The sequence below is a fragment of the Montipora foliosa genome, chromosome 14 (assembly GCF_036669935.1).
Source record: "Montipora foliosa isolate CH-2021 chromosome 14, ASM3666993v2, whole genome shotgun sequence".
Lineage (NCBI taxonomy): Eukaryota > Metazoa > Cnidaria > Anthozoa > Scleractinia > Acroporidae > Montipora > Montipora foliosa.
The window spans coordinates 653,671-663,807 of NC_090882.1; positions in this window are offsets into that span (position 1 = coordinate 653,671).

A 10,137-nucleotide genomic window follows, 5' to 3' on the forward strand; every position below is an offset into this window, starting at 1 on the left:
CTCCGCCTTTCTCTATTCACCCCCACCCCCACAAAGAGCTTGAAATAAGTTGGTGTGTGTCAAAAAGGGAGCCACGCTATAGATGCCTTCGTAATTCCAAGAAGGTTACTTTCAACAGTAACCCGCATGCCGATTGTCAAATACGCCGCCGGCTCCCGCCAGAGATGATTCATGATCTCAAATCCCGCCGTTCGTTTTCCGCGAACACTTCGTTGGGCTCCCGTCCCGCATCCTGCCAAGGCTGTTTGTCAGGCACCAGGAAAAACAGCGACGAACTGCATCCAAATTTCTTGTCACCCTCTTGTCCATTAGGGTTGAAAATTGTTCATCCCACTCTAAAAGCACACATCGTCGCCGAATTCATTCAGAATTCAACAGATCTAGGATCCTAGATACTTTTCGTTTTGGGCCAACGAAGCTTGATTAGAAATAGAACGCAAACTGCGGGGACAGGGCATAATTGAAATAAATTTGATCACGTAATCTCAACCGGTCACAACTTAAAATGGGACCACTTTGAAATTCTGGTTACTGGGAGGCCCGACCGACATTGTATCATAAAGGAAACTCTTTTTATTCGTGATCTTCAGCCATCCTTAAATGAAAACGTTAGCAGCGAAAAGATGTTTCTTTATTAATACATTTTACATGTGTATTAGGTATATGTATTTATAGGGTATATATTTTCTTTTGTTTTCATTGTTTCTTGTATATCTTTGTAAAGTATTGTATTACCTCCTTTTGTTACTATCAATATTACCTCATAAGCTACTCAAACTACTGTTATATATTTCAAAAAATTTAGCTAATGGTTACTTACTGAAGATGTATTTTGAGACATACGAAACGTTAAGTCACTAAAAATGTATTTCAGTTATGCGCTTGTTTAGCCTCACGTTTGTCGCCAGAGTTGGCGTTCTAGATTTGGAATCTCAGTAATAATGCTAGCTCACATCAACATTGCTAATATAAATGAAAACTTTATTGTCAAAATGCAAAGGTAAAAAATCCTTCACAATTGCATGACCCCAGTCAGAAGTATAGAGCATAAATCGAGAAACTAAATTTCATGTTAAAAATTAAAGAAGCGGCTATAAGAATGTGCTGCGATTAAACCCCTCTCGTTCCTCCGTTTATTCTTTCGTCGGCGATCTCAACAACCTCTCCAAATTTTTTCTTCAAAGACAAAGACCCAAAAACCCAAGCAAGCTAACAGACCTTTCAACAGACCAGACCAGACCAGAAGATTAAACCCCGGGAAAATAGTGGGAAAATAGTAGGCACCGTCCGTAAGAAAATTTGGTAACCCATCGATGCCAGACCAGACCAGATCAGAACTGAATAAAACACCCGCCTTTCATACGGGACTCAAAAAAGCCCGGCAAATTATTTGTGTATGACATTTGCATTATAGTCTCGTCTGGGGAACGCATTAACCGGAAGTAATGTCCTGGTTTTCCTAATAGCCGAGAAGGAGCGCGAGCGGATCACCGTAGTTAAGGACGGTGCCTACCAATTCAAAGGTATTTTTGCGCGGTTTACTGATTATGCGGGAAAAGCAGATCTCAACAAGTGTTAAATCCAAAAAGAAAATTGGGGTTAACGACGCATTTTTCAAAGATAATTAATCAACAATATTAGCAAAAAGCTTTAAAATACAAAGCAATGTATGGCGTTCCTTTCCAAATTAAAGCTTAATTATCTCTCAAAAATGCATGGTTACCCCCAATTTTCTTTTTGGATACCAAGAGCGCTTGCTAAGTTCTGCTTTATCCGCATAAATTTAAACCGCGCAAAAACATCCCTGCGTTAGTTAGCACTACCGATAGGAAATTAGAGTATCTGGAGATGCGCAGAACGTATGCGCAATAACAATAGTAGGCACCGTCCGTAAGAAAATTTGGTAACCCATCGATGCCAGACATTTTCGTTCTAGCTTTGACGTCATCGACTGTCCGTCCTTACGTACGTTTGTCCACCCCTCCATGTATGCCAGTGTGACCAGTATCAGGTGACCATATCGCGGGCTCAGGTTTAGAGTACTTGTTCCCTTAATGGTGGCCATTTTAGTATTCTTTTAATTGATTGCAAATTGGGCCTTTTGGTCTCGCCTTCAAACGCAAAATTCAAAAGAATATTTTACCTTGAACGAGGCCAAAAGGGCCAATTTGCAATCAAACAAAAGAATACTAAAATGGCGGCCATTTTGGAATAAGGTGTATACTCCAGCTAGTTATCTATAGCATTTCTCTTTGATATTGGACATCTATGTTATGATGTTATGGTCAATTGACACCTGTGAAAGCAAGTTATCCGCAGACCAGTATCACGTGACCATATTTCGGGCTCAAGTTTAGAGCTCATCGAGGTCAGCAGTTTTTCTTAAGTTGACCGCTGATCAAGTTCTGGTTTTCGATTGGATCGCAGACTCAAGCCAGGTTAACTTCTTGTAATCAGGACACCTAAACATAAACGAGGGTTAAATTTTCGCGCGCTTTGAGTGGCTCGACGGGGCTACACGGCCATACTATGTCACGTAAGGCTCTCAACAGTCGACGCTTTTCGTGTTCAGGTGGAAAACTGTTTGGAAAATCTTTTTTTCCTGCATTTTTCGCCGGGGTCAATATAATCTAGGTTTGACATATATAGGTGTGGTCAGGACAACAATGGTAGCTATGCCGTTCTTCAAGTCAAGCATCGGTGGGATATACAAAAAGCTGAGTGTTTATTTTTAATTTGTTTAGAGCTGCTTTTTGCTCCGTAATGCACTTTTTGGCACATCTTTAGCAGAGTTTTCATTTCGAATCTGATAACGTTGTTTGATGCCTGGACTACTCATGGCAAAAGAGCAGGAACGAAAGAACAGGAAAAGAGAACGAGAACGACAAAACAGTATACCAGTAATAGCTCAAACTTGGTAAAGAAGTTACTCCACAAATTCTTTTCTTGGACACTAAACCGTTTGTTATTATTACGGATGCGTTATTTCAAGTGGATGAGTATTTTTAAAAGTAGTTTAATCGTTTTTTTCCTTTGTTCAGTAATGAAACTCGAATTTTTATTTTCAACTCGAATTAAATAATAATCCTCTTTACTCTATCTGGACATTTAAGCAATAGAGGACGGCATCTCGGGTTTGCTGTCTGTCTGTCGAGAATTCTCCCAACTCCCCCGAGTGTTGAGATGAGGCTATGGAAACACGGAAAAAAGTCCTCTATGCTGGTTTTTTTACTTCTTGATTGAAACACATTTTCTTGATACACGCTCACATTTCCAACCAGCCAATCAAAACGCGTGTCTGACAATACATGACTAAATCAAAATTCGTATTATGTCACAGCCGTGTTTTTATACTCTCATCTAAACACAGCTATTGGTCAATGAGAGTGCGGGTACTATCCAAATTATTTTATAAAAGAAATAGTTGATTTGTTTGTTTGTTTTGCTCTAAAATGCGAGCGAACAAGTGTTCTTTTACTACGTTTGCCTGATTGTTTTTCGATGTGCCTCGACAGACTATGACAAGAAAATTTTTCCCTTATGTTATATACATGTATAAATCGCAAGAAGTTCTCATAAAATTAAGGAGAAATATCACTAGCTTGTGTTTTCAGAAGTTTCTTTAAAGCACGTACAGGTAATTTGGTGGAGATCACGCTCGAAGTTTGACCTTTAAGCCAAGCTGGCTTGTTTCAATGAAATGCATCAAAATGTGAATGATCTCGTTCTCAGAGATAAAGTGGCACATAGAACATGAATGAAATTTTTTTTTGATCCTTAACTGACAAAGTTTCCTAACCATCTGTCACACCAGGAGCTAGTACATCTGTGATTTCTAATTTTAGCGTGATTCCTAGCTATTCGCTGGCGTTTAACAGTTGACTCTAAAATGGCCTTTTTTCCTTTCCCGTTCACTCGCTGAGGATTTGCTTGTTACTGGGCTGCCAGTATGGCAAACCAGTTGGAAAATGGGTGTCATTTCGTTGTTTTCTTTCTTTTTTTTTTCCGTGTCGGGAAGAGTCTTTCCTAACACTCCACTGCTAAGTAGTGTCTTTGTGGGTAGACTCATCTGCGCGTATCTTCAGGGGGTAGCAGAAAGGCATAAGCATCAGTATGAACGAATGGTGCCCCTTTATTTCCCGGAATTCGGGAAATTGGTGAGGATCGTTCCGTTTCCAGGCCCTTTCTCACGATTTTAGCGCGGTTTACGGGATGGAATGCAGGGTAAAGTGGCATTCTCATCCGGTTGGTTTGTCAAGAAAAATCGCTAACCTCTATGACAGGATCATTCCATCAGGAATTTTTGGCTCAATGGTAAAGACATATTGTCGTCTCGCTTATTTTAGACATTTGTGGCTTGTTTGAGATGGTATTCGATTCTCTGTGAGTTGTTGTAGATATTTTTGAGGTGGTTGTGGGTGGTTGTAGTTGGTTGTAGGTGGTTTTAGGTGGTTTTAAGTCGTTCCATACTTAAGTAACTACGATTGAACGATGCCCAATTTGTTGTGTGACTCTTTGACGGCTACGTTTTTAGTGAACAAATTTGCCAGGAAGAGTATAATCAATGAATAATTTAATAACGTTTTTTTCAAATTGTGAAAGACAAAATAAACGAGTATTTCTTCCAACAACGGAGATTAGTATTAAGTGTTCGTAGTTACTAAAACATGGAACGACCTAAAACCACATAAAACCACCTACAACCATCTACAACCACCTACAACCACCTCCAAAAAAATCCACAACCTCCTCAAAAAGATCAACATTCACCTACAACTACCTCAAAAACATCTACAATCACTCACAAAGAATCGAATACCAGCTTAAACAAGCCATAATTGTCTAAAATAAGCGAGACGACAAGATGTCTTTACCATTTAGCCAAAAAATCCGGATGGAACGATCATGGCATAAAGGTAAGCGATTTTCCGAATTTGTTAAAACCAACCGGATGAGAATGGCACTTTACCTTGCATTCCATCCTGTAAACCGACCTAAAATCGTGAGAAGTTAAAGGGCCTGGAAAAGGAACGATCATCACGAATATCCCGAATTCGGGACAGAAGGTGGCCTCATTAGTTCAAACTATGAATGATAACATACCAAACAGCAAATAACAAAACACATCATTCATGTTATTTAAAACAATGGATTCATTATCTGTAGTGGATTGCGGTATAGGGTCTTCGTTTTCCACACATCCAGGCCGATATGCGGAAAACGAAGACCAAAAACGAAGACCCCACAGAAATATAAAATGACGAACGGAGAATAGAAAAAATACAACATCGCTGTTGTTTGAAGTGGCCGACGCGTCATTTCAGGCGAATTACTGCAAGGTCTTCGTTTTCCACACTCCCAGACCGGTATGCGGAAAACGAAGACAAAAAACGAAGACCGCCACAAAAATACAAAATGACGAACGGAGAATAACCAAACACATCACTGTTGTTTGAAGCCCAGCAAGTCATTTCAGGCGAATTAACCCAGCTCATACAAATGTCTCGAGGAGAGAGTAACTGTGCACTGGCATATAACCCAGTCACTACAAAACGTAGCTTGAGGGTCATAAAGGGAAAAGACAGGAGCTGGGATTGTACTGATTCTTTCGTTTGGAAAAGGGATTTGATTACTGGGAATTGGGATTTTGTTACTGGGAATGGGAGATGAAATATTTTTTGGTACGAATGGGATTTGCATTGTCAGAGGTCATCAGGGATTAGTTCTGCTCAAAATTCCTGACATCAAATATTTCATGCGGTATTCTTGCGTTCGTGGCCACTGCCATGTGAGAGTGAGGATGGCTTTCTGATACTAACAGACTTGTTTTTGAACCTCAAAGCTCCCTACCTATCATATCCCTACCTCTAATACGGCGTCACTAGCACGAATCGACTTCCCTTAACCCACTGCAACGAATGCAATCTTGATCACTCGGAAAGATAAAGATGAAGCATTTGTTGTGTGATTAAACATTTTAAAAAGTTTAACGACGTTTCGACGTTTACATAACGTCATTCTCAAGTCAAAATGAATAAGAATTAAACAAGACATATGATAAGTAAACAATAGGAACTAATGTACAATAGAAAATATGTATGAGAATAAGAATAACATTCAACAGAAAACAATAAAAGTTAAGTAAAATGTTTTGCATTAATAGAGTCACTTTGTACATTGAGAGAAGGTTTAAGTTTCCTGATGAACAGCATTTCGAAAACAAGACAGTTAAATTTGCTGCTGCACTTCTTAAGCACGTGAAATTGGCTGCTTTTCAATCCCAGGAAACTATCATGATCTTCCCTGAAGTGGTTTCCAATTGATGAATATTTCCAACAGGAATGCAGTAAATTGCGTTCAATATTCACTCGTCTTGGTTACCGGCACTCAGCCTCATCGACAGCATCATCAAAAACTTTGATCGTGGTGCAAAACTTTTTACTTAATTTTTATTGTTTTCTATTGTATTTTATTCTTATTCTGATACATATTTTCTATTGTACATTAGTTCCTATTGTTTACTTATCATATATATACTTGTTTAATTCTTATTCATTTTGACTTGAGAGTGACGTTATGTAAACGTCGAAACGTCGTCAAACTTTTTTAAAATGTTTTTAAATCAAAATTTTTTATCCCTAAACTTTTTAGTCAAATGCTTCAATAAGTCACTACTTATACGTACTAGAGATTTGGCAGAAAAACACGTTTTGAACCTAGTTGAGGGGATTTTTCCGCACTGTAGAGCTGTTTAAGAGCTAAATCTCCCTACAAACCCGTTTCCAGGTTGTACACTCCGCGGACTTTTCAGCCAGGCGCAAAATAAGCGCTCGCAAAGTTCGTGTGGGATTAGCTTTCAATTCCCAGTTAGCTTTGTAGCCTCGCTCGTATTTCATATAACACGTGTATCTGATATTAGACAAGCAGATGACTTCTGGCGATCGCATTGTACATACCGTATAATTAAACACTGGAAGCTCCTGTTCTTGACTTCTTGTTACGCGCCTTCAATAACAACACGTGGTGTCAGAAGTGGGGATTTCAAAGTAGCACGTCTACCTTTAGAAAATTTCGCGTGAATGCCCAAAACTGCACATACTAGGACAGGAACAAAAACGGAGGAAACAAACACGCCAAGTATTCCAAGCACGTCATTGTAATGACAGAGAAAACAACTTCTTCGCAGGGTTTACTCCACACGAGCCATCAACAAGGTCCGACGATGGCCACGGCAGCTACAAATTTAAGTACTCCTCCTCCAGTATATTTCAATCCGAAAACAGATGACTGGAATCAATGGATCTCGCGCTATGAGTTATTCGAAACAGCCTCACAACACGATGGGTTGTCAGATAAAGTGCGAATTAATACCCTATTATATGTCATGGGAAATAACGCCGTCGATGTCTATCAGAGCTTCAAGTTATCAAGCGATAACACAACGTTTGAAAACGTAAAACAGAAATTTAAGGATCACTTTAAAGGGAAAGTTACATTAGTCTTCGAAAGAACGCAGTTCTTTCGACGCTTACAGAAAGACAAAGAACCGGTCATGGCCTTCATAGAGGATCTTCAAAAACGAGCCGATCTCTGTGCTTTTGGAGAACTTCGAGACCAGATGGTTCACACGCAAATAGTAGCTGGATTACGTGATTCTCAACTCAAGGCGACGAATGATGGCAAATGACGACTTGACCCTCGATCAGGTGATTGCACAAGCAAAATCAGCAGAAATCACAAAAGAACAGGTTCAGATTCTTCAAAACAACGCAAGCACAAGCGTTGACGTATGGGAAGTTCATGACAAGAAATTTCAACAACCCAAACAGAGTTATCCGAAAACAAAGAAAAAGTCCCCAGCGAAAATGTACAAACACAGAAGCCTTGCTACAGATGCGGCACTCAGCCAAGTCATCCTCCTTATCGTTGTCCAGCCAAAGATGCTACGTGCAACTTATGCAAGAAGAAGGGACACTACGCAAAAGTATGCAAATCTTCGACACGCATTCACAGAGACGATAACGACTCTGAAGATGACATGTCGGTAATGACTATTGGCACATCTGTCAGCACATTTGGAAACAGCAAGAAGTGGCAAACAAGTTTGGTAATCGGAAAAGCGACAATCAATTTCAAAATCGATACTGGCGCTGACGTAACTGTCATTCCCGAGGATGTTTTCCACCAACACCGTTTAGGCCGACTTCAGGGCACTTCCAAAAAGTTATACGCGGCTGATCAAACAGGGCTTCGAGTAGTCGGCACCATTCGTAAAGATATCTCACTAGGTGACACTTGCGTGACAGAAGATATCTATGTCGTCAAAGGTTTAAAAAAGCCTCTTCTTGGACGACCAGCCATTGAAAAATTAAATTTAATCGCCAGGATAAACGATATCCAAGGCCAGTGTTTTAAAGAACAAATCAAAGTAAAGTACCCGCAGCTTTTCCATGGACTCGGAGAACTGGACGGAGAATATGAAATCCAGTTGAAGCCAAACGCCAAAACATTCGCCATAATTACTTCCGGACGCATCCCTTTGCCTATGAAGACCAAAGTGAAAGCGGAACTGGCAAGAATGGAAAAACTTGGGGTTATCAGCAAAGTCGAGCAGCCAACAGAGTGGTGCGCAGGGATGGTCACAGTCCCTAAGCCAAACGGAAAAGTCCGAATATGTGTAGATCTGACGAAGCTAAATGAAAGCGTATGTAGGGAAACATACCCTCTTCCGAAGATTGACTCCCTCCTTGAAGAGATCGGAGATTCCACGCTATTCACGAAGCTAGATGCAAATTCAGGCTTCTGGCAGGAAAAACTGGCAGAAAATTCTCAACTTCTTACCACGTTTCTAACCCCCTTCGGTACATATTGCTTCCAACGACTTCCTTTTGGTTTGAAATCATCACCTTAACGATTCCAAAAGAGAATGCTGACCGACTTAGAGGGCCTGGAAGGTGTAATTTGCATCAAAGATGATATCCTGGTACACGGGAAGACCCAAGAACAGCACGACGATCGACTTGAAGCAGTGCTACGAAGAGTAACAAAGGCAAGAATTACCTTAAATCCCGAAAAGTGCGAATTTTCAAGAAGACATCTAAAGTTCGCGGGCCACACGCTAAGCGCCCAGGGGGTTGGTCCAGACAGGGATAAGACAGCAGCAATTGAAAAGATGGAAAGCCCACAGAATGTTCCCGAGCTAAGAAGATTTCTCGGAATGATAAATCATCAGCAGAAGTTTATCAAAAATCTCTCGGATAAAACAAGTCCACTTCAAAATCTCCTTTCGAGCAAAAATGAATGGCGCTGGGGCCCGGCGCAAGAAACCGCCTTTCAACGTCTGTAGAACGACATGAGCTAAGCACCAGTTCTTGCTCACTACTGTCCAGAAAAGGATACCATAGTCTCTGCCGATGCCTCATCATATGGATTAGGCGCGGTGCTGTTACAAGTTCAAGACGATCGCTCCACAAAGGCTACAGCATATGCTTCAAGATCTTTGACTTCCACAGAACAAAGATATGCCCAGATAGAAAAGGAAGCCCTGGCAACTACATGGGCATGCGAAAATTTTGCAGACTACATCCTCGGAAAAAAGTTCAAAATCGAAACAGACCACAAACCGCTAATACCACTGTTGGGGCCAAAATGTCTTCAAGACCTGCCTCCCAGGATTCAAAGATTCCGGATGCAACTCATGCGCCATTCATACCAAATAGTTCATGTCCCTGGAAAAGACCTCACTACTGCTGATACCCTATCAAGAGCTCCACTTCACCGAAGTCTCTCGAAAGAAGAGACTAAACTCAACGAGGAACTGAACCTGTATGTGTCGCATGTTATTGAGAGCCTGCCTGCCACTGAATGTCGTCTGCAGGAAGTACGTTCTCATCAAGACGAAGACGAAATTTGCCTAAAGCTAAAAGAATTCTGCAGAGAGGGTTGGCCGGAGAAACATAAAGTGAACGATGCGCTCCAACCCTACTGGCAATGTAGGGGAGAAATTACCGTCCAACAAGGCATTCTGATGAAAGCTGACAGAGTCATCATTCCCTCTGCATTAAGACTCGAAGTGCTGGACAAGATACATACTGGACACCAGGGCGTCAAAAAGTGCCGGGAGAGAGCAAAGCGCGA